We start from the raw sequence: 24082 nt of genomic DNA on the forward strand, positions 1-24082 counted from the left end.
AAAAAAAACAAAAAAAAAAAAGAAATGCAATATCGTCCGTTCCGAACAGCGTGATCGTTCTTCGAAGCGCACATAAAAAAATATATAGGATCGTCGAAGTGGGGATCGTGGAGGCGCAGGCGCAGGCGCGCGTGCTATTGGGGCGTTTCTCAAATATTTTCGAAACTGGAAATGATTTCCGATCGCTCTCGGCGTAAAGCTTGACGTATATAAAATAAATGGCGGATGAAGGGATTCATCGGTGAAATTTATGGACGGAGATATTAAACGGATATTCCCGTTGAATCTTTTTTTTTTGTGAAAGGGGATACTCGACAGGAAATATTGAAAAAAAAAGGAAAAGAGGGGAAAAAAAGCAAAAAAATAAAAAGACAATATCTGTGAAACAGAAAACGCGTAAACAAACGAGAGAATAACGGTATTTACGGTATCTAGTATCTGGCTACTTCGTTGGTCGCGAACAAACTCTTAATTGGGTATTTTAATACTCTTCGCTTCCGGCGCGGCGCCGCGAGTCGTTGAGTTCCTCGAACGGCAAACGTTGAAATTACGGAAATCGCGTGAGAATCACGGATTCGTTCGATTCCCGTCTTTACGGGTACGGCGTTCCTCTTTCAGCGCCAATTTATAATACAAAGTGCATCCTCTCGATCGGGGCCGTTAATCGGATTCCCCGACATCGATCGAGAACCAAACTCGCTTTTCGTACGCTTTTTACGCGTATGAACGATTTTTGGCAAAAACCAAAAATCATTTTCGAGTTATTAAAGTTGGCATTTTTTCAAACAGGCTTTATGAAGCTGACGGAAAATATCAATTATATTTGATACGTTCTCTTAGTTCGTTCGAAATAAAACGAACCTTTCTGTCGAGGGGTTTCGAGGCTAAATTGAACATCGAGCATGAAATTTAATTAACAAATCTATTTGCCCGAACGTATCGTATGCATCGTCATATTAATTAGCGATACATAGATTCGATTTAAATTTCGCTCTGGCACGCGTCTTTTTCCAGACTTTTCAATTAGAGCCACGAAATTGTTTCCACGGCCGATAAGTACAATCTGATTTCGAGAATCACCAGAGCGAATTCTTCGACCGAACGTCTTCTCCTGCGAGTAATCGTTTCTTTGCTTCCCTTCGAGTCTTACTCGACGACGACCAAGAACGAATGGAGAAAGTTGGAGGAATAACTCCGCGAAGGAGACAGAAGGGAAGAAAGAGTAAGATGGACAAATTTACGATTCTTCGGGAAGGTTGAAAAATCCTCCAGACCGAAAGGGAGCCGCGAAATCGTCGAGAAGGTAAGCTGTCGTTCGAACTAGCCAGTTCGGAAATCTCGCTGAGGGATTCGATATCCGACGCTCATAAAGAAGCTCGTTTCGACGTAACTGAAAATTACAGCCGGAACGAAAGGAAAGGATTCCCACGAAATTTATGTCGGTTCTTTACCCCCCACTTCCGACCGTATCTTCGAGTTCCTCGAGCCTATCGGCATCCAATGGCGCCAGTCAATAAGTTAAAACATCCCCATTGGCCGGCGCCTTTCCGTTTTTGCGAGCGCTCGTTCACAGTTACCCGCGATACTGGATTATAACGTTCACGTATGGCATACCTACGTGTTTGTTAATAAACACGATATATGAATATTCATTACAGGCATTCGATATGCTCACCATTTATAATGTTCATTATAAATAACAAATATATACCTATGTATTATATTGGTATATCAAATCTAATTTGAGCGGTATTTAATCTTCGGGCGAACTAATGTATGCAGTTGACAAAGTGATAATACGACATAGGTCCGATTATATTTCTGCACGTGGACATTTATTCGCGTAGATGACGTCGACGTATCCGAGCTTCGACGTTGGTTAGACGAAGACGCCGCGTAATTTCAATCAATTAAAATCAGTTTGACGCTTCTTTAACATATTCAAGCCGACGCTACGTGTCGACGCATCGGTGTAAAAGTTGCTAGAGGCAAAAAGGACGACAGCCCGAGATGGACAGGCGGGTATAGAGAGAGTGAGAGAGAGAGAGAGAGAGAGAGAGAGAGAGAGAGAGAGAGAGAGGAAAGGAGACGAAAGGAGCGTTCTGTTGGAGTTAATTTCGGTAAATCGCAACGTGAAGTAAAGTCAAACTTTCCCGATTGCCTCGAGCGGTTGACGCTAATTCCGTTCGGTCTCGCTTTACGAGGCTACGCCGAGTGAGCTACGAGTTTGCACGTTTCGATATATCTAACGACTCGCGACGAGGTCCGTGCGATCGATTATACAGCCCGACCGTTGCCCTCTGCCTATTCATGTTGCTGAACTTTCGCGTTAAAATGATCCGATCGGTGCTTCAAACGAAAAGCGCGGACAGTGTCGGAATATATGCGGTCGAGTTGATATATGTGGGTACGTGTTTGCATATACAGTTACTAAATTCTTCCGAAGAATGCTATGGAAACGAACGATTTTCACGCGTCGAGTGTAACCGTTCGACTAAACGATATTTTTATGGATATAGATATATCGAGTATCACGATATAAAAAAATTATTTAGGAACGATTCCTTTTAGAAAGTACTTTAGAAGGCAGCGGTATCGTTTCGTGATACGAACGAGGAAGGATCTTCTCTCTAACGACGAAGATACGGCATAGAGATCCAAGCGTTATGTGTATCGACGCGTATTTGGGAGTTGCATCGAGCGTTAGAGCTTATAAACGTTACGAACGTGTCCTCGAGCCTTGACAGAGACTCGGATACTAAGAGCAAAGTAATATCCTCCTACCGCGCACCTAGCACATTCAATATCGTCCCTTTCTCTCTCTCTCTCCCTCTCTCTCTCTCTCACACACTTACTCCCTATGTTTCTTCCCTCCATTCTCTACGGCGCTAGTTGCATCTTCTGCACTTTGCAACGGCATTCCATGTGTCCGTTGCTCCTCCCTCTCTCCTTCTCTCTCTCTCGCTCTCCCTCACTCCTCTTCGGTCCTCAACTCCCACGAATTCCACTCCGGTCGACGAGGCACTCCGCTCGCGCCACCTGAGCCAAACGACTGCCAGGGCTCTGGCTATCTACCAAATTAACTTTTACTACCATCTTCCCAATTAATTCACAGGTCCCCGCCGCCGCCTAATTACGCGCATAAATTATCCGTACCCTCGACGTTGTCCGCTCCTTTCCCAGAGTCACTCTCGAGGCTGTCCAACGTTTGCGTTTCTTTCGACATTTTCCTTCTCCTTGTTAAATTTAAAAGTCAGTGCGATAAAGAGAGGGAAAGAGAAAGAGAGAGAGAGGGAGAGAACGCGTCGGACTCGGCAAATCGATGGAGGTCGCTTTTTTCGAACATCTTTTCAGATTTACGAGCCAGCGAGACGGAATAAAGTATGGCAGTCGATGGTGAATATATCGTCGATGATCCGCGGTGATGATATATCGGACGCGTCTGACACGGCTCGCACGCTCGAGAATATTTTCTCCGTTCTCTATCATCCCCTCTATCGAGTTTCGCTCATCCCCGCCCTTTACCCATCATCGAATGGATGAGTAGGTTCCTGGATATGAATACGAGGTTCCGTTTCATTTCGAAGAATCTTTTTCAAGGAAAGGCGAGATTGATGAGTGCCGATCGTTAGTTGATGTTCGCCTTCGATCTTTCAACGTTTTCCTTCGAACGTTACTTTATTTAATCGAACGATCGTCGATGAAAATGTTCCATTCGGTCCCGATGAAAGAGTTTCGTCGAAAGATGTATCCCATCCGGATATTCCAATCGGTACGATTACGGCATCGATTTCCCGATTAATATCGTTCTAAGGGGACAAATAAAGCAAAGATCGCTCGATAGATTCGAAAGATCGCGAAGCCCCACCTTTTTTTCGATCGAGGGCCGGCTCATTTCCGGAGTACGCGGCCGTACGCGTCCAATATGAAAGTGAAATGACGCGAGATAGGATCGGTGTACGCTCGTATACGGTACATGCATATCCTACCTAGCTGTATGCGGCGGTATATGGAGGACAAGCGATTCCGAGTGATTTCGTGCTCGTTGCATCGTCTCCCTATAATTCATTCGCGGACGCGCACTCCTGTTCGTATAACGGGTGACCCGTCCGGTCTTCGTTCGTACATCGACCGGATGTGTATTAATGACCGATGAGAGTTTAAAATACTCTCGAAAACGAACCAAACCTCTCTGTCCTGCTATCTCTCTTCCTCTTTATTATTTGCCCTCTTTTATTCGGTTCGTTCTCGAGCACGACAGAGAGAGAGAGAGAGAGAGAGAGAGAGAGAGAGAGAGAGAGAAAGAGAGAGCGACAAATCCGCGGCCTATAAATCAGCGGCCATTTTTGGACGGAACTTTTTGACAAGGCAATTGGGAATTGTTTGGTAAACGACGCGAGCATCGTCCTGAAAAATCATGAGGCGAGCGCTTTTTGCCACCGTTCCGTCCATCGCATCCTTCCCCTCCCTCCGTCCTTTTCTCGCGAGCGTCGTTCCGCTCGCTTTCCAACCGTGCCACTTCGCCGAGGGTCGAACGAACGAGTTCGACGACTGGAATTACAGTGAGACGAGAGTAAAAAGAAATGATTGTTACTAGCAAGTAGACATTTTTATCTTTGCTCTCGAGGACCTTTTCCCCATAACGTGGAGCAGCGTGCTTTTTGCGCGATCGTCGGTCGACCTTTTCCCTCGGAATAGGTAGCTCGGAGTAGGTAGCTCGTTCGTCTGGCGTTTCAATCGCATCTTATGCAATCGTAATTAGTCAAAGAGAGATGAATCACCGTTCGTTCGCTCGTGATCAGAAAAACGTCGACTAATAATGACGTAATCATAATGACGTCTCCGTGTCCAATGTACCACGGAAGTCAGCTTTCTTGTAACCTCCGCAGTGCGTACCCTCCTACTTGCTTTCCGTTTAATTACCACCGCAATGCGCGTCTTTTGAACGGAAAAATCATTCGACTGGATCAGCTTGCGTTTCGAAATCCAAGCTAATGAGGAGTTTTTTCTTCATCGAGGAGACGGAGAAGACGAGGATAGAAGCTTCGTGACATTTCCGATATTTCCCCTCTCGAACGGACGATTCACGATCCCATATGATTTACGACGTCGCGCGAGTCGGCAGAAGATTCGTCGAAAAAAATATTTCGAAAAAATTGAAATCAATGCGAATCCCACGGAGTTTGGTTGCTCGGTGACTTTTGCAAAATTCCTCGTACAAGGAACGCACGTACGTCCCTTATAATCCGAAGAAACGCGACTTTCCGAAATACTTCGTCGAAGATCGTAATTATGCAGGCAATAATCGTAGACACTAATTTTATAACGTAACGCACCATGCTCGACCGATTCGAAATGCGCGTTAAGATGAAGAAGCGCCGTCGTAGGAGAGTGGAAAGTAGAAAAGGAGGAGAATACTTGGGTATACGATTTGGGTTAGCGCCAGCGTCTTGGCAGCAACATCGTCGGCGGCATCGCGACGGCGGAGCGTCGGTTTCGACGCCGGCAACGTCGGGGGTCCGTCACTTGGCGCCCCGATTGCTACGCTACGCTTCTCCCCTAAAGCTCGTTTCACAGCTCTGGAATCGTTTTCGACGAGCTTATTCGACAAGCTTCGTCCTTTGGAATTTCGAGTCGACCATGGCGTAGACTTCAGCAAATCTTCTTTCCCCTCTTCTTTACCTTTTTCTATTGGAATTTATGAAAGAGTCGCCGAAAGAACGAGAAAACGACGAGGTATACCTTGTATACGTATGCGTACGGTTTGTTCGGTCGTTTTGTCGCCTGTTGAAAATGTCTTTTCTCGTAACGAGCAACGATAATCAAGAGGATTATTTCACGGTTCGACGAAAGATACGCCGGAACGAAAGATGAATCAGGCTTAAAGAGCGAGCTAGCGAACGAGCAGCAGCGCCGGATATCTTTCTCTTCCTTTCGCTAGACTCGCGCTCGTACCGTCTCGCGCACGCGGTCTCACTAAAGATCCGGGCCTATAAATAGCGAGGACCGTCTGACTATGTGTCTGCAATGTCGCGAAATGCGAGTTCCCCGTCTACAGGGACGTCCCGTAGCTCGACCGGTACTTCTTCTATCGAAATAATCGAGATTTAAAAATGATCTCGGAGATGAGGAATGGTAGGAAAACCGCGCGTTGATTCGATCGAGCTCGGCAAAAAAATTGATAATCGATCCATCGTGGACGTCGCTAACTTCGACGTACGGAAGAAAGGGAAAAGAGGCGAAGGTACTTTCGCATTCGCTGTTATTGCTCCTCGCGGTAAAGCTATATAAAGCCGTAGTAGCTCTTTTATATGATCGCGAAATGGACTTAGCCAAGAACGGAAGGTTCTTCGAAGCGGAGACGATAAAAAGTCGCACGATGGCAAGGAGCCAATCCGCGGGCGCGCTCTTCGGAAGTTACAACGAGCTCTCCGGTAATTCTAACGCAGGTGGTATCCATACCTTCGATGTGGTTAAAGCGAAACATCGTTCCACGGATCTCGTCTAGACGCATTAGTTAGGCTTTCGTTCGACCGTACCAGCGTCGTTTCCCGATCGATGTCGCTTTAACTTACCGGATCGCTTTTGGAAAAATCTAATTCTCCGATCGAATCGATGTATCGGCTCCGTCGGTATCGGAGAGAAGTGGAAACGATAGCGAAAAATGACGAAAAATGTTGGCGCGAAGCCGAGAGCTTCCCAGACGTATACGCTCGTACGCGGGTATGTAAAGGTCTACCATCTAGGTGGCTCGAATCTACTGGCTGCTGTATGACAAATGTACTACTTATACGACTTCGGGCTCAGCGTCGATCCCACGGGAGCCGTGACCAAGAGATATCGCGCGAACTACAACGACGAGACCCGTCGTGGATACTCGCACTTTACGTCCCTTTACCATTTTCCATAACGCCTTTCCCAGTTCCGTCAACGTTCCGCGAACTTTCGGAATAACCGAAGCTCGTTCGAATCTAGTTCATGTACTCCGATGGGAGAGCGCGCGGTGAGAGACCGCCTGCGAACGAAGATTTGTTGCTACGGAAAGACCGTACTCCGCGCACATTTTCCTACGTCACGTTCTATACCTTCGACTTCGAAGCTGATAACCTAACGAACAAATTTCATTCGATACGAGCTCGAGTCAGAGGCCCGAATTCGCGTTGTTTCAGAAACTACAATAGAACGTTCCGCGTCATCGAGAATTCGAAGGGAGGAAATAAACTCGTACCAGACGCAACCCGAACGATACGAGCTTCGTAAAAATTTCAGAAAAGATCTCCAAGGGACTAGGATGGGTACGACGACCCGTTGAATTATTCGCGATAAAGCGCAAAGGATAAAGTCTTTTACGCGCGTTTCTCTTTTCCCGTCTAGCGGGAGTCTACGAGGCGCCTCGTGCGATACGGTTCGCGAGACACGCCTAACGATCGTCGCTACGCGTATCCGTGATTCTGCACCGGGAAGCAGCTGCATCGAGAATCGCTCGACGAGATCGTTCGTTCCCCTCGCTCAAGAGATTAACGCGCTTTGCCTATTTTCGAGATTCGCGATAAACAAACAAAAAAAGAAAAAGAATCACTCGTTCGTGTTACCGAAGGAATCGAAAGTACGACTCTTCGACGAGTGCCTATCTCTCGATGGTTTAGCTACGCGTGATTTAGCGAAAATCGAGAAAATAATTTCTAACGAAGGGACGGCAAAGTCGACTTTATATATCCCGAGTGATAGATCCGATCCCGCATTGCGACGCTTTAAATATTCCACTAGCGCTTTATATCCCCCAACGAGCGCATATATCTTCGCTTACCCGAAGTGAAAAATGATTTCTACCATTGCGACGAGTCCCATCCTTACTTTCCTAATATACTTTTATTAAACTCGGTGTTTATGAAATTTCATGGCGATCCATAAATTTTCCTCGCTTTTAAACGGGCCAACGACCAAAAACGCTTTTCCTCTCCCCTTTCTTTATTTCTCGACTTCATCGATCAACAATGTTGCTTCCAAAGAAACTCTCAGGACGCTGCATAGCGTCCGATTTCAAGTGGCTCCAACCGTTCTAAAGATTTCTCTCTTTCGGGAAGCTTTGAATCTTTAGCTCCGAAACTTTTTGGCATTGATGGAGCGTCCGGAAAGACGGTACCGGAACTTTGACCTTCCGTCGACGAATCGAAAAAGAACGGACGGCTAAAAAAGTAGAAGAACGGTTATCTTCGCAACTAGTTTAGCTTCGAACTTGTATCCTGACGGAGAGTTAAAGGATAGACTGCCGGATCGACCTTGATTTGAAAATTCTAATAGAACGATTTGCCAGGAAAGTAGACAAATAGAGACTGAGACAGATTGATAGACGGAAAGAGACAAAGCGTTCATTACCGTCTTTCGAATCTCCTTCCTCCGTGCAAGCTATTAACGGCGTCTAAACGCGTACGATGTAAACCAACGCGATTGTAGTTTCGACGCGTAGTTCACAGAGCCAAGAAGAGAACGAGAAAGGGGGAGCGAGCGAGCGAGCGAGCGAGCGAGCGAGAGAGAGAGAGAGAGAGAGAGAGAGAGAGAGAAAACTTGCCGAATTTACCGAGGCGGATGCTTTACGAAGAGAGTAGTAGCAGGGTATGCCCTAGGCAACTGCGAAATTAATTAATAGCTACCTTAAGTGACGAACCTTTGGCAAACACTTGGAAGTCACGGTTCGGCTTTTCCTTCGAGCTTCTGTAATAAGATGCATCAACGGCGCGCCTATCGCTGCGTAAACACTTGCATATAACCACGTATTTGTATCTACGTACTTTCTCAAAGATTATAAAATTGATTAGTACTCGTTAAATCGAGCAATAAAACTTTCCGTCCCGACGTTTCGACGATCCTTAAAAAGAAATCGATTCGTTATTTACGACAGAGAATATTTACTTTATCGCGACGTAATTCATCCGAAGATATCGACGTTAAGTGCGACGAGATTAGCCTCGAGATATGTAATATTTATTTCCAAAGACTCGTATAATACGTCTCTCTTGGTAGAATATTAGAAGGAACGGTCGAGAGGATGCTCTTAAGTACGATCTTTAAGTAGGTAAATGCGAGCACGTTCGAAGGAAATAAATCGAGGAGCGGCCATATTCGAACGCTCGACAGGTCACGTCGAGGTTCTCGAGCCTTCTTTAAGACCCATCCCGATGTCGTCCTTCGATAAGCGAACGTTAATGAGAACGTTTCTTAAGTGGTCGTGAACCCTCCGACTCGGAGGGTCGCGAAAACCGAAAGAAATTCTCTGGAAAAGCTCGAGGGAGAACTCCTTCGTTGTTTCCCAAAGGATCGCCGCGTGTCATCCATAATTACGTATCGAGTGTTTTCTATCTCAATTAAAATCACGAGTTCGATAGGATGGTAATTCGATTAGGAGACGGTCGAAACTTTTATATTTGTAATAAAAATGAGGCAAAACTTGTGTCGACTTAAAATTCGAATCGACGTTCTATCGGCGAGAAAGTAAGCGAGGAGAATATATAGTTATTTCCAAGATCGAGGGAGAGCGAGGGAGCGAGAGCGAGAGCGAGAGCGAGAGAGAGAGAGAGAGAGAGAAAGAGACGTAGTCCAAGTTGGAAGGTCGTTGTCGCGGCAAGAGGATCGTCACCGTTCTCGAAGCGATAATGCGAGAAGTCTCCTCGTGAAGGAAGCACTCGAGAGTCAAACCCCGTGAAATTCGTGGCGCTTAAGAGGAACGTTTTCCCGAGTCTCTCGTCACCTTCGTGGGATCCACTCGACTTAACCATTCTCGTTCGGACGTGGACGTGCTCTCGGTGTTCTCGTTGGTGTCGGTCTTGGCGATGGCGGCGGCTGCGATTTAACTGGATTAAACGTCGCCCACACCTACTACCTACTACTTCTACTTCTTTCTTCTCTCCCTCTCCTTATCGAACGTTTTACCGACGACAATTTCTTTAGCGGCTTTCAGCGGGCGACTTTGCGACGAGGAGGAAATGAAATTATGTTTCCCGCCAAGAAACGCGGAAAAGATGAGAGAACGATGTTTGTCGAACACGGACTATTCCTTTTTCCACGAATCTCTCTTCAAAGTGCTTAAGTTTAATGTCACACGTACGTATACGTTTTCCTTTTTCATTTCCTCTCGTTTCGAACCGACGACTCGCGAATAACGATTCTACGAGAGAAAAGGTTTAATATATTACATAATCGAATGGTATAATTTAACAAGTATTTTCAAGGATCGATAAACCATCGCTTTGAAAGTTCATACGCACGACTCGCAAGAAGTCATACCGTAAGCACAAAGGCGAATATCGAATGCCTCAGGGAAATTAAATGGCAAACTAGCCAACGTACGCGTACCTACGTATACCACGACGTTTCGTACGTGAAAAGGTCAACGAGAAGAAAGACGTCGTTCTCCCTCTCCCTTCCTCACTCTAGAACTCACGTATCGTATCCACCTTGACACTCGCGGCATGGACTTAAAACGCGTACGAGAGAAGGACGACCAACCCTATTCCTGGCAAGCGCATTAGAGCACAATAAGCAGAATCGGCCTTGCCCTTTTTTCTTTTCTCCTGAACCGACGGGAGTACTCTTCTCCCTCTCCCTCCTCTCTATCTCTATCCGTGGCATCCTTTGAACCCGCTGAAACGATGACTCGCCACTTTATCTTTTCGCGGAAGTCCGCATCAAGCTCCGTTTCTTCGATCAGTCATCCATAACGCGGAAGAAGAAAGGAGAGAACGAAAAAGAGGAAACGAAGGAGTAGCCTCCTCCCTCTTGCCGGCTTTCCGCGGCGAAGTTTCGGAGAAATATGTATCGTGCTTATCCGATATAGTCGCGAGCGAACTAAAGTTCTCCCCCTCTCAAGGTTCGCGTCGGACTCGAGATACGTAAATCAAGTCAAAGATGTGTGGAAGCCGCGAGAAAGCAGACGCTTGTTCCTCCCGTTCTATCGGTTCGTCCTCGTAAAACATTCTATCGTTAAAATCTTCGCGAGGGAAAATTCGACCGCGAGCGTAAACCGCGCGCGTAAACCTCTTTGTTGTTAATTAATTCGTTAGTCGGTTGATTCTACAAAGTATCGAAGAAGCGAGTAAAGGGATCGACTAATAATGGAGCATCGCCAAAAGAGACCTCGTTTGCATCGCTCGTAAGGTAGCTCGAATTTCCTGCAATGCCCGTAGGCAGTTAAGAGAACGTACAGAGAAGCTGATATACATACGAATATCTTCCGCATATATGTATGCGCGCGAGCGAGAAAGAGACAGCGAGCGAGAGAGGAGAAGATGTTTAGAAGATGGGATGAGAGGAGGCAGGGAGAGAGCGGGAGAGTAGCCGGAGGCCAATCGCTAATACGTATCCGTCAAATAGAGCAGGCGAATTGGACATTGCTTCGTTTGCTAGCAAACCGATCGATCGGTTCGAATATGGGAAACGTTGCGTGGACTATCCCCGGTGGCGGTAGGGGTTCCCTATGAAACCAACAATCGGTAACGCGGCGCTAAGCTTTCTCGGAGTTCTTCGTCACGGCATCGGCCATTTCGAATGGGACGCGAAACGCATCTCTGCTACGCACGGAACATACATCGATGATGTTTTACCGCGAGCGTGCGTGCGTGCGTGCGTGGCTGGCCGCTTCGGGCAAAAGCTTCGAAAGCTCCCTCGAACCGTGACAGTTTCGATTTAATCTCGCATCGATCGGGAACGTCCTACCGCGCTGCTTTCGCTCTCCCAATCAAATCATTCCCCCCTTTATGGTAAATATACGATCGAGAGCGGCATAGTCCCCTCGATCAAGTTGGATTCCTCTCGCGGAGGAAAATGCTATAGCTAATATTTCGGTCTAGTTATTCTCTAATCTATTAATACGTACGTTATTAGCTCCGGTAGAAAAATCGCCAGATATACTTCATCTCCGTCTTTTTCCGACGAGAGACGAGCGGGCTTAAGACTAAGACTAACTTTAAACCGAAAAGCACGTTTCATCGCGTGGCCCGGATTATTTGGTTAAGAATTCGTCGACACCGAATGAAATATGCAGCGAAGAGAACGGCCGCGAAGTTTGGACGGCAGACGCGTTTAATACCGGGAACAAAAATTTTCGTCCGAGAGATTTCCTTTTCTTCGGTGCTGTGAGCATCGAAGACAGAAGGAACATCCAAGTTCGAAGAAACTTTGATCGTTTCATTCCAACTACGAGAATTATAATGAATTATCAAGAAATTTTAAGTACGAATTACGCCGCTTCGCTTAGCTCGAATAATTCTACTGATTGTTTGAAACAATTGTTACGAGTAGGTAATCCTATTTCTGAAAAGATGTTTAAAAAATAAATATAGAACGGAGGAATAATAATTTATCGATATTAAAACGGTAAATAACGGTTTACGAAAATGAGATATCTTCGGTCGAAATAAGCGAGTAAAGAATTATTCCAGGCGACAACGATTCGATTCGTCCGATAATAATCGAGCTAAAAAAGTAACAAGAAGTTTTATCGTAGCTGTACACGGATATATTTACGAATAATTTCAACGAGTCAACAATTTTTTCAAACGCTCCTGCAACATTTACTATTTGCCTCGAGAATACTTTTCGTTGGTATTGATTCGAGTCGCGGAAAGTTATTTACGTGATAAGTTCTGGAAAAGTCGAACTAGTCGGCTCTGTCGTTCTAGATCGCGATAGATCCGACAAAAGCCAAGGATTTTTGGTTTTTTCGAAGAAGTACGACGTTTCAAGGCGCGATAGCGACGTAGCAAGGCGGATCGCTTTGACGTAAAAATTATTGAAAGAGGACGCATCGTTAGTGCCTCCGACGGCACCGCACAAGGGGAGACGCGTGGCATGCTCGAGTTCAATGGAAAATACGAGCTTGAATGAATGCAGGTATAAACGGAGAGAGATGAACTATTTTTAAATCAAAAGTCGGTTAACCAAACATTCTCTCGTCGAGGAGCATCGTTTCGATATTATCGCGAATATCCCTTTTTTTCGCGGAGGAGGGAATTAAGCCAAATTACTTCGACTTATCCTATTATTTATACGATAACGCTCAATGTAACATTCCGTCGGCACTCGTACGGAGTTTTCAAGTGGACGACGGAGCCTTGTTTGCGTCGGGTGTCGGAGAACGTTATAGCTGATTAATTCGTCTCTCTTAACGTCGAAACGTAATGCCAAAATGCTTTTAAAAATCTAAAAAAGTTTGCGCGGTCAGCGTCCGAAAAAAGATGCGATCCATTCGCGCGCTAATAATAAAAAATCGATAGCCGCGGTCCTTGATGAACTGGTAGATCGGTTTTTGTTCGCCCGGAAATGGAACGAAGGTCTCCTTGTTAAGATCGAGTATGGTCGTCTCAGCTAGGAGTGGAAAGATGCTCTTCTAAGTCTGGACCGGTGCATAAGGAGGGAGCGAGAGCGAGAGAGAGGGAGAAGAAAGAGAGCGAACTCGAGTTCGTGGGGGTCCACGACTCTGTGGATCTTCGCCAGGAATAGAAAGCTCTGCACGCTGGCCATGCTTATAGTCGGCTTTTAGTCGTCGACTGAGTCAGGCGCGAGGATCCCGGCTTGGTGTCGGCTCTCGTTGACCCGTCGCACTCATCGACCGTCCTCCTCTACCTTCTATCACTTTTCTTCTCCTTTTCGCATTAAGTTACGTTCACACCGTAGCGCAACCAACCGATCAGACGCGAAACGTCTTTTGCGAAATGCTTTCGCGAGTGCATCGATGACGGCTGTAAGCCCGAAGCGAAAGGAGGATTAGAAATTTGGCTTCGCGCGGATCTTAATTACACGCGTTTCGTCGTTCGCGAAACTACTCGCAAAGCTCTTACTTTTCGAGACATTTCCGCGCCAAGGATCTACCTTCTTCCTTGGAGCGAGAAGGTTGCTCTCGCGACGAGCGCGACGATTTCCGTAAAACGCTCTTCTTCTCTGCCTCCTCCTTTTCCTTCTTTTTGCTCGCATTTAAACTTTTCCAATTCCGTGGCATTTCATTTCCCAAACGGTCGAAGCTCTTTCTATCTTTCGTCCTTTCTCCGTTCTTCTTTCAGTAGAAAGGGAGACAGAGAAAACGGATTCCTCTTCTTTTATTTTAACAACCGCGAGCGTAGAAGCGTCAGGAAAGTTTTTCAAGAACGTCGTTTCGTCGACGAATCCTACTCTCTTTCTTTCTCTATCCCTCTTTTTCGTAGCGTTTCTACGCGAAGCATCGGTTTTCTTCGGAATCGTAGTCAAAGTCGGTCCAGAGTTCTCTCCTCTTTCTTCTTTCGTTCCCTCTCTCTCTCTCTCTCTCTCTCTCGATCCGTTCGCTTCGCGATGTTTCGGGATGAACGTGGCTTAAAACTTTCTCCGTTCGTTCGTTTTATCGTTAGTTCTTCTCCCTCTATCGTCGTCTCTCGCGTAGTCTCTTGCGTTTGGGGTTGTCAACCGTGTCGAAGATTTGGCATTGGCCCTCGTCCCCGTCCTCCTTCTTCTCTCCTTTAGCCTTTCATATTTCTATCTTTCTTCGGAGAGGAACAAGCTTCGCGAATCGAAGCGCGATAGATCGCGCGTACCTATACTCGTTCTTTTCGATCGAATACGCTCGCGCGATCGAACGCGACTGGATAGAAACTGTACTTGCAAAAAAGATGCGAACGAAAGGACGCAACGTTTCGAGACAGAACGTTTCTGTCCTTTAAAAGAAGGAACAAAAATACCGTCGACCGTGGGCAGCCAGGGTTGGCAAAGATTTGGCATTGGCCCTCGTCTGGTCCAGTCTCGTTTCGTCTCGTCTGGCCGCTTTTGCGAGCTGGCGATCTCCGCGAAAGACGGCTCGCCGTCGAACAAAGCGTTTTTCTCGATTTTGCATAGCTAAGCGAGGCCGCTTTCGTCTTGGCTATTTCCTGTCGCATTTTCCACAGGAATAGAACATCGCGTTCGCGATCGTCGACCGCATTTCTCGCGCGGCCGTTTAGAACTTGGTTCTTACCGATATGCGTACTCCGTTTTTCCATGGAAACCTTCAAGCGCAATCTGCCTCTTCTCGATTTTTCCCCTAGTCTCCTACGGGATTTATATCTTTCTCTTCAACGTCCATACTCCGAGCGAATTTTTTAAGTGTCGACGAACAGAAACGTGAAAAATTCCTTCCCGACAAAAAGAAAGAAACAAACGAGAGAAACGTTACTTCGTTTTGCATTCGAGTCGTCATTTTCGAGAACGAAGATCGACTTTGAGGATCGCCCGGTTGCTCTCGCGTTTAAATGCGCGGCATTGTTCTACGCGGAACGAAAACTTAATTGAACATTCAACGTTTGCCATTGGTTAAAACTATATTACAAATTTCTTTAGTGCGAATAGACTTGAACAAATTACAGAGAGAATACATCTCCGAAGGCAATTTCTCTCTCTCTCTCTCTCTCTCTCTCTCTCTCTCTCTGTCTCCGTCTTTCTCTGTCTCTGTCTCTCCTTCCATCTCTCTCTCTTTTCATGCGCATACCCTTCTGGCTCGACGCATCAAAGATAAACGAACAATGCCAACTCTCATTCTTTATTTTATCATACGCACGAATAATTCCTGCTTTTCAACTCGTCCATTTATCGTCGATTTCTCTTCCAGTACATATGCACATGGCACGTACGTACCTATGTACGACGATTTAATTCTTTTGAAAGCGTGCAAGAGAATTTGAAGAAGCTCGGCGAACGATGAAATTCATGTAGACTACGCGCCTGTTCAAAAAACAAAAATTAAAAAGATGATATTATCTAATGGACATTGCGAGTCATTCGCCGGTATCAAACGCCGGCCGGTACGTCACCGTCTCGTTCAAAGTATACGATAAATGCAAGAGGAAAACTTTTACCCTTTTCTCTTCTTTTCTCTCAGCTAATCCGTACTTAATCGCGTGAACGATTCGAAATCCGATGCTCTCGATTACCTGACAAAATGCAGCGGGTCTGCAATTTTCAGCTCGATCGGAGCGCAAGATGAAACTACCCCCGTAAGGAAGTTCGAAATTTCCTGTCGAGGGAAAGCGATAAGGGAAGAGAGAAGGAAAATGAGTATGAGCCAGAGACAGAGAAAGGGAGAGAGAGAGAGAGAGAGAGAGAGAGAGAGAGAGAGAGAGAGAGAGAGAGAGAGAGAGAGAGAGAGAGAGTTAAGCCTCGTGGCTGAACCTTCTTCGGGATTTAGGTTAATGATTCTTAAAGATTATTTTTAAGCGAAAAGAAGCCAAGTTCATTTTTCCGTCGATCCTGCCGCCGAGAATAAGAGTGGCTTAGGTCCGTGACTTCGATCGTTCGTCTCTTCCCGTCGATTATATAAAAGGAGGCATTCGATTAAGTAAGGTAGATCGTGGATATTAGAAAATCTACTCGCGCATTTCACGGCATTTATCATACTTTAAAGGGGTCCCTTTCTTATTTATGATTTTCAATCGAAATACTTTAGAATCGAAAAAAATTTGAGGACATTATACGCTCCATAAATCAAAGCTATCGCTTTAACGCACCTAGGTACATATGCTTCTTGTTATATGTATTCATACCCTTTCAAGTAAATGACATATAAATATGTGCATGCTGATAAGTTATCATATAAAGCCACGCTGCCTGTTGCTCACTCCCCTGAATTTAGTTACATACGTATATACTACGAATAACTCAAGTTCACGCGCGTCATTTTGCTTTTCTTATTTAAATGGAAAATGTGAAAATATAAGAAGGGAAAGATAAACGGTCGGACGGGTTAAAGAGGCGAATTGCGTGCGGGCAATTCTTATTCCGCCGTATATAGATACATTCCTCTATTTTTGTTCTTTCGTAATGCTCTACTCGACGAGACTCTCGTCTTAGAACGAGAGAGAGTTTCTTAGGAACCTGTTGACGATCCTCTCGGAAGTCCTTTCGAAGGAAAAAGGACCGACGTAACGTGGCTCGACCCGACTCGGCTCTTCTTCGAAGCAAGAAGCATCGTAGCGGCGCATTTCCAGCAGCCAAGAGGCGCAATTCGATTAACGATCTTGAGGTAGAAGGTTCGCCTTGGAGGTGCCCCTAATAACCCCCGCGCAAAATTACGCTTTGCGCTTATTGAATTCGAGCGTAGCCGCGCGTTCGATAAGAAGAGCGGCCGCCCTCGGTGATTAATGACGAGGCGCCTCTGTCTCGTCTCGAGACGAGGCACGAGAGAGTACCGCGTCTAGTCTCCCTCCTCCTGCGGGAAGATTAACGGCCTTTCTTCGCCAATGATCCCGAATCGTTTTTCGATTTTCGCGCCTCGAACTCGACGGCTCCGTCAAAGGCAAAAATACCTTTCGTTTTAATCGCTTTTAATTCGCGATAACGCTTTCCCCGACTTCGAAGGAGAAAAGAAGTCTCTCTGCGTTTTCGACCCGCACACAAGTCCGTTCATCCTTTTTCTACACGACCGGAATTAAACTCGACTCGACCTTTGGGATAACGCATTTTCCGATCGCGATTCGAAAACGAAATATGTTTCTCGGCGAGATACCGTTGAAGAGCTCTATCGTTGGACGTCTCTTTTCTTTTTTGTTTTCTTTTTTTTTTTCTTTTCTACGTACGTACCTTTAAATCCAAAATTCGCGGAACACAATTTTTCGACTAAATTCCAAGAGACAAGAATATAAGAGAAATGTACCAGACGATAAGCTTCAAATACGTCGGTCAAAAGGTCTCGCAGTAATCCAGGATGATTGCACTAGGAGAGTCTTGCCTAGTAGTCCGACGACCAATCCAGCTTAACTACGAACAGGACTCGGCCGTTATTATTACGAGCAGGACGATGAGTAGGAGAAGATGGTGGACGACTACGACTACGACGACAACGACGACATCGTCGTTGATAGAGAGCGGAGAGTACAAAGGGTTCTCGAGATGCGAGGACAATGTGGCGCCGAGTGGCTCCGGAGCTCGATCGAAATTGGGGTCACCATCGGATATATGCGCTAGGGAGAGGGCGAGGTCGAGGGCGAGGGCGAGGGCGAGGGCGAGGGCGAGGGCGAGGGCGAGGGCGAAAAAGGGGACGATGCGGAAGACGCCGTATGCAACTACCCTCCTGTGCGAGGGTGACATCGGTTAAAGGACCACAATTTTGTCCTTAGGGGGTTGCAAAGTCGATCGGCCGAGAAAGAAGCCGTAAGAAGCTTGGAAAATATTTTCTCCCTGTCTTTTCTCCTTCGCGACTCGAGCGAGAAATCGTTTCGCTCCTAGCACCGTCGAGTTCTCTTGCGAACGTAGACGTCGATACTCGTGGGACGACGCCATTGGTCGCGCGATTTTATACGTTTGAAAAATCAAAATATTCGTGCGTGGTCTCGGTTTCGTTATCCGTATGCCTACTTCGTTCGTCGTCGACGGTCATTGAATTCGCGGTGTCGTTTTCCAGCAATTTGAACGCTTCGTAAATATAGTTTCAACGATTTTACGGTAGTTAGCTACGTTCGATCGCTTTTGCGGATTCTTTGAAATACATTACCCAAATATATCCGCCCATGAACCCACCTGCGTGAAACCAAACGAGAATAAACGAACGTTGACGATGACGTTAACGACGCATCAACGGAACGACGTCGATAAATGTTCTACTGAAAATAAGCAACGCATCTACTACGAATAGAAAACTATCTATATTCGCGTTCGCGCGCGAGCGCCGTCCTGTCGAAAAAAAAATTCCATCTATATTTAAACTTATCTCCGATGAAATGAACGCCGTGCGTCAATGATATCGACGACGTCAATGCCTGTGATATCGCAGTATACCCTCTCGAATGATAATACACCGTAAAAAGTCATCTAAATTTAAAAAACATGTTCAGGTACGATAAGTCGCTCCTTAAAAAGTTAGCGCAAAAATATGATAGTCGGTCGAGCTCCGATCGAGTGGCCCGACCCTCCAAATTCTTAGTCGTTTGGGAGAGGGAAGAAGAGAAAGAAGAAAAAGAAAAGAAGATAAAAGATCCATGTTCCAGGAACCGGATTCGACAAAGCCACGTGGAAATATGCACGAATGAAAAACGGAGCACTCGTCGAACTTGTACAGAAAGATTCGCGTTCGCGGGATTCAATAAACCGAAAAAGGAAGGAAGAAAGATAGAGGCTCGCTGACGGGAAAGGCAGAACGAGGGATGAAAAGAGACGATAATGCTCCTGGTATTTTGACATTCACCGTGTGGAAAAAGAGAAGGAGGTCGCGCGACAAAAGGTCGAAGGGTAATACGTCAGGTCAATGGAGAAGAGGTTGGTAGGAAGAAGCGAAGCTCGACTGAAGACGGGCGATGATGGTGCGATCGGGCGGAGAGAGAAGAGAAGGGAACGGACGAGAGAGTGTCAGGGAAAAACTAATTTCCCGGGGAGCCTTTAGGTGCAACGATGCCGTATTAAAAGCCCGGAGGGCTTGTGTGCCCTTTCGGGCACGAGTCAGCAAAACCTTTTCGGTGATTCGTTCCACCGTCAAGCAGCTCGTTTTCTTCTTCTTCTTCTTCTTCCTCTTCCTCTTCTTTCAGCTTCTCCAGCGGCAAGAGGGTCCTAGTAGCCGCTATAATTTATACTCTTTCATATTCAAGCAACCCCTTACGAGTTACGGCCACGTAAATCGGCTTGCATCGCGACCTAGCTGCGCCTAACTCCGACGGAATGGCACAGGAATTCGCTCGGTTTCCGCCTATTCTTTCATTTTTATTCTTTTCCCGAGCTCTCCGCGTCTTGGACGGGATATTAGATTGTATGAGATAAATAAAATGAATTCCATAAGAAATGGAGAGAGAGAGAGAGAGAGAACTTTTGAATTTTTAATCGGTAGAAATCAAAAGGAATCCTTGCTCGAGATCGTATCTCTTTTCAAGGTCTAATCACCTGTTTTGCTGGTAGTTGTTCTTTCTTACGGATCGATGAAAAGAGAGGAAAGAGCAATAGCGAGTGCGCGAGGCAAGAGAGAGAGAGAGAGAGAGAGAGAGAGAGAGAGAGAGAGAGAGAGAGAGAGAGCGAGGGAGTAAAGGAACTCGAAAGCAGTGTAAGCGGAAACGGAAGGACGAGATCCTCCGGGCGAGATAGAGATACATACATACGCGCTTTACACGGTTTGCAGGAGGGCAGAAACGGTAAAACAAGCTCGGCCCGTGTTGGTAGCGTCTCCGCTCCGCTCATGCGGCCGGCACGCCGCGAAATTGCGGTAATTTCGTTAACCGTGCAAACGACGTAATGAAATAAAACCGTCGACGAGGATACACCTCGCATATACCGCCGTAATGGTACGATTTTAATAGCTCCTGCCCGGAAGGAAGCGCCTTTTTATCTCGCACTGCATAAGCTTCTTCGAGCCCGGCATTGTTTCTGTTCCTCTCTCGTTCCTATTTTCCTTCGATGGATCGGTATCGTTCCGTCCCTCGACTTGACAAATGCGTTTAATTTAAAAATTTAAAAAACAACGATCCATATAGAAAATATTAGATAAAGAAGAAACGTTGAGGAGCGATAAGTAATCGGTGTCGCGATATGCGGAAACGACGCGGAGCTTAAGTTTCGAAAGGCGAAATAGTGTTTACCGTGGGGAAGGCAAGGCAAAAGGAGGAAAAAAGGGTAGGGCCGCGACGTGATAAATAAGTCCGCGGATATTGTGTTTCGCTTCTGACCTTTAAGGCAGCTCACCCCCTTAGCCTCTAGCCGAGCTGCTAGCGGAACCCCACTCGGAGTTTCAATAACGCTCGCGGCATAAACTCAGTTTAGCATAAAGTATTTCGGCGCTCGCTTGCGGAACAAACCTCTCTCCTCTCTTTTCTCTTCTCCTCTTTACTTACTTCACTCTATTCCGTGCTACGACGTACCTTTTTGCGAACCACGTAAACGTTCTCTCCCTTCCTTCCTCTCTACCTCTCTGGCACGCAGCAAGCCATTTATGGGAATAATTTACCCGAGTCAATCTGTAAAGGCCGTCCTTAAAAATAGAACGATTCTTCGGTGCAAGTTTTGAAAATTGAATTTAATCCTAGGCACGTTTAATTAATCGCAAGATAACGTTCATTTGTTTTAACTCGTGCTACGTTTGTTTCTCGAAAATAATGGTAACGATGGCCGATACTCTATAAATCGATGTCATAGAAAAAAGAAGAAGAAAAATCGCAAGATTTTTAATAATTTTTGCCGTAGTCTTTGTCCGCGAGTAAGTCTATTTCCGTGTACTCTGGTCGTCTTTCTAAGAAGGTCAGCGTGAAGATGGTCGCGAGAACGACTTTTCGACGAGCGCATAAATTTTTACCGGTAGTCCGCTGTTATTTACGACGATGGGTCGAAGACTTCTTTCGAAGTTCGTTGCGGTCGTATCGCTTTTACCAGGCGCTAAGCTTATTAAAGTTTCTTCGATCTTCGCTCCTCGCTACTCGCTTTCGTCTCACCTTGGATGATCTTCGACTCGGAATAAAAAAATATGAACGTCAGCGAGTATAAAAATTTTCTTATGCGAGTGTCTTTAAAACGATTTCCAAGCGTTCTTGGGACTCTTCGCAAAAGAAAATTCTTTAGAAAATCTGTCGCGACGAGTGTGCGAATTCGTGACGTTACGAAGGAGGATAGTCAAGGAGCTTCGAAAGAGATAGAGAGAGAGAGAGAGAGAGAGAGAGAAAGAGAGAGAGAGAGAGAGAGAGAGAGAGAGTGTGTGGGTGGGTGGGTGTATACATATATACGTAGAGAGGAAAGAGAAGAGGAAAAAGAGGAGGGTACATCTTCCGGCTCACAACTGCCTGGGAATTTCTTTTCTGCATCGGGAACGGAGGTTTCCTTTTCGAAGGCAATGCCGGATTCGGAAGCTCGAAATTCCGTTTCACAGTCACGCGCCGAATTTATCTCCTCCCTCGCTACCGCCTTTTCCTCCCTTCTTATCCTCTTCGCTCGTTATCGTTAAGCTCGGCGGTCGAAAGAAAAAAAGGAAAGAGAATAAGTCGAACGTACGAAAAAAGGAAAGACGGTGGATCTTTGATGGAAGGAAAATAAAAGTGATTCGATCCTTCTTGGCTCGCTTCTTCAAATTACGATCGAGCTAAAGTTTATAATTATAATCGATCTTGACGGTTTATCAAAACTTTAGAGAATACGAATAAAATTTTATTTGTTTTTTTTTGACCTATTATTAATTCTTTTTTTTTTTTTTTATTGTAACGAAATAGTTAATTATACCGTAAAATCTATAGAGAGTGTAAGGTTTTCTAGAGCGCGTGCAAAACGTTCGTAGAACGACGTTTCGCTCGAACGCAAAATTTACGAAATATTCAAGATCTAATCGAAAGAACGAACGCGAGGATGGAAGTATAAAAAGGAAAGAAAGGAGAAAAGAGAGGGTGGTAAATGGAGGTGGAAGAGGGTTCGTGAAAAATGCAATGCTATCGAGAGGAGAAAAACGAATGTGCGTTCGTGCGGAACACGTTGGAGACGTATGTATGCGCGTGTGTCGAGCGTGCCTACACTTTTGTTCTCTCTCTCTCTCTCTCTCTCTCTCTCTCGCTCTCTCCATCTCCCTCTCTTCCACCCCCTCTCACCATAGCTACGTGTAGATACAAGAACAGGGTGCGCGCTCGATGTAGAATCGATCGTGAAACTGCGATATGCTTTTCGAAAGCGAAGCGAATGATAAATCGTCGAGGATTTCTCTTAGCCATTTTGTGTTACCAAAGCGTTTATTTGAAAGAGGGAGAGGAAAAGAGAGAAAGAGGGAGAGAGGAAAAAAGAAAAAGAGGTATATGACGCGCGAAATCAGTGCCTTTCGAACGCGAAGAGAAGCTCCACTTTCGCGCGAAGTGATACTTTTCTTGATTTACGAGTAACAATGTTCGAAAAGTTCGATCGATGAGATATCGATAATGGAATCGGGCCGCGTAACGATCGCTAACTCTAACGGATGACCAACGCGATATTACTTTTTTTTTCGAAAGCTCGTTACCATAGATATCTTTTAATATAAACGAAAATGTAAAATTCGAAACCGATACGAATACATCCCACGTTACTCGTCGTTTCGCTAACGAATCGCCGATACGTAAGCCGAAAAGAGGAAGAACTCGTAGGAAGAAAGAGCAAAGTTAGGAAAGGACTTCCTTATTTCCGTATGACTTCGAATGCGGGTGTAAATTCGTAAAATTCACGTTGCAGGTGCATCTAGTAATAAAAGGAGAGTTCGAAGTTGTCGATGTGCGCGAGGATGAGACGTAAAGTCTTCGGTCAGCTTCGTCGAAGGTTGCCGTGGTAGGTAAGTAACGAACCGTGAGTAACTAACGGCCGTAAAAGCACGAAGACCGGCGTACGACCCTTCTCGCTCGTAAACCGCTGGCACGTGCTTCTCCTCTCTTCACTTTGCTTCTCTCGCGTCGAGCATCTTTCGAAACGAGTTTAACGTGCAAGACGACGTGCTGCTAGCTGGTGTAACAATTCCCGGCTATACTACATACGAGTATATTCGAGAAAGGGCAGACTACAACGACACTTAGGTACACCCATCCCCTTTTACATTCTTTTCTACTTTGCTATAAAACTACAACGCGATATAACTGGATAGCTTCGTGAGGATAGCTGATTGCATTTCGAGATTAATCGTTCTAGAAAAGACAGCTTGGTGATACGACATAAGAGAGATAGAAAGTATAAGTAGGAAAGATAAAGGAAAGGGCAGAGAAAGAGAGAAAGAGAAAGAGAGAGAGAGAGAGAGAGAGAGAGAGAGGGCCAGAGAGTCGAAGTTTAATAGGAGACATAAACCCAGCCCGATATCCTGTTTATTGAACGCTGTAATGTGTAACAAGAAGGAAGAAGGAGAGAAGCTCCAAGTCGAGCTCGATCACGCGGAAGTTTACTCGACGATAATTAAGTGAACGAGCCATCTTCGTAGGAGGTTAAACGATATCGAAACGAAAGTGCCGTCGAGTTATCTCGAAAATTGCTTCTCCGTTCGAAGAACGAAGAAACCGACCGATCGAAAGAATTATTAGATTCGAGACTAGGAGAGTTCCGTTTATCGATTGGTCAAATTGAGAGAGAGAGAGAGAGAGAGAGAGAGAGAGAGAGAGAGAGAGAGAGAGAGAGAGAGAGAGAGAGAGAAAACCCT

General features: G+C 45.7%; 1 protein-coding gene and 1 long non-coding RNA gene across 5 annotated transcripts in view; one reads left to right on the forward strand and one right to left on the reverse strand.

The window, feature by feature from the left end:
• Positions 1–24082, reverse strand: part of LOC122638148 (protein rhomboid) — a 247900-nt gene that overhangs the window by 116351 nt on the left and 107467 nt on the right. The gene's annotated exons all lie outside the window — the stretch shown is intronic.
• LOC122638159 overlaps positions 1–24082 on the forward strand; it is a 43472-nt gene that overhangs the window by 14745 nt on the left and 4645 nt on the right. For 2 of the 3 annotated variants that reach the window (XR_006329360.1, XR_006329359.1), the window contains one exon: positions 23137–23233. The exons of the other annotated variant lie outside the window; for it this stretch is intronic. This is a non-coding gene — a long non-coding RNA (uncharacterized LOC122638159). The remainder of the gene's footprint in view (positions 1–23136; positions 23234–24082) is intronic. 3 annotated transcript variants of the gene reach the window in all.

This window comes from Vespula pensylvanica, chromosome 2, assembly GCF_014466175.1.
Source record: "Vespula pensylvanica isolate Volc-1 chromosome 2, ASM1446617v1, whole genome shotgun sequence".
Classification (NCBI taxonomy): Eukaryota; Metazoa; Arthropoda; class Insecta; order Hymenoptera; family Vespidae; genus Vespula; species Vespula pensylvanica.